The 554-nt window shown below is 35.6% G+C and overlaps 1 non-coding gene across 1 annotated transcript; it reads left to right on the forward strand.

Moving 5' to 3' along the window:
• Positions 1-228: 228 nt before the first annotated feature.
• Positions 229-283, forward strand: LOC139420745 (U7 small nuclear RNA). Its single transcript, XR_011635533.1, has one exon. It is a non-coding gene; the product is annotated as a U7 small nuclear RNA (small nuclear RNA).
• Positions 284-554: the final 271 nt, after the last annotated feature.

Genomic DNA, 554 nt, shown 5'->3' on the forward strand with positions numbered 1-554 from the left:
GAGCATCACCATTGAAACTCGTCTCCAGGCGATACACACATTCTGTCTACCAGTCAGCAGAGATTCCTGCTGTTAGCATATTCCAATTTGCGCCACCCATAAGTGAGCGACCTACATGCCAAGTATAGACCATATATTGAGTTCCCTACAGGTTATAGAGAAGAGCAGAAGTGTGGAACTCTCCGTTCAGAACCCAGTCCTACTTACCTACTTTACCTACAGTTTATGGAACATTTTCTCTTTTAGTATTTCTCTAGTAGGTTTCCTCAAGGAGAAAGCCGTCCACTTCTATGTCAAAGATTATAAAACAAAAACACTTCAGTAAATACTACAGTATAGCACAGTCTGCAAAACATTACAGTAATTACTATAGTATATAAACCATTTTACATCAGTATTTATACTATAGTAAACTGTAAATACTACAGGATATTACAGTATACTACAGTAAATACTAGTTCACAAAACACTACAGTGATATGGTATTCCTAACATAGTATACAATATAGTATTTTTTTTATGTGGGTCATATCATAAGAATTGTAATTCGCAAC

This window comes from Oncorhynchus clarkii, chromosome 11 (genome assembly GCF_045791955.1).
Source record: "Oncorhynchus clarkii lewisi isolate Uvic-CL-2024 chromosome 11, UVic_Ocla_1.0, whole genome shotgun sequence".
Taxonomy (NCBI): Eukaryota; Metazoa; Chordata; class Actinopteri; order Salmoniformes; family Salmonidae; genus Oncorhynchus; species Oncorhynchus clarkii.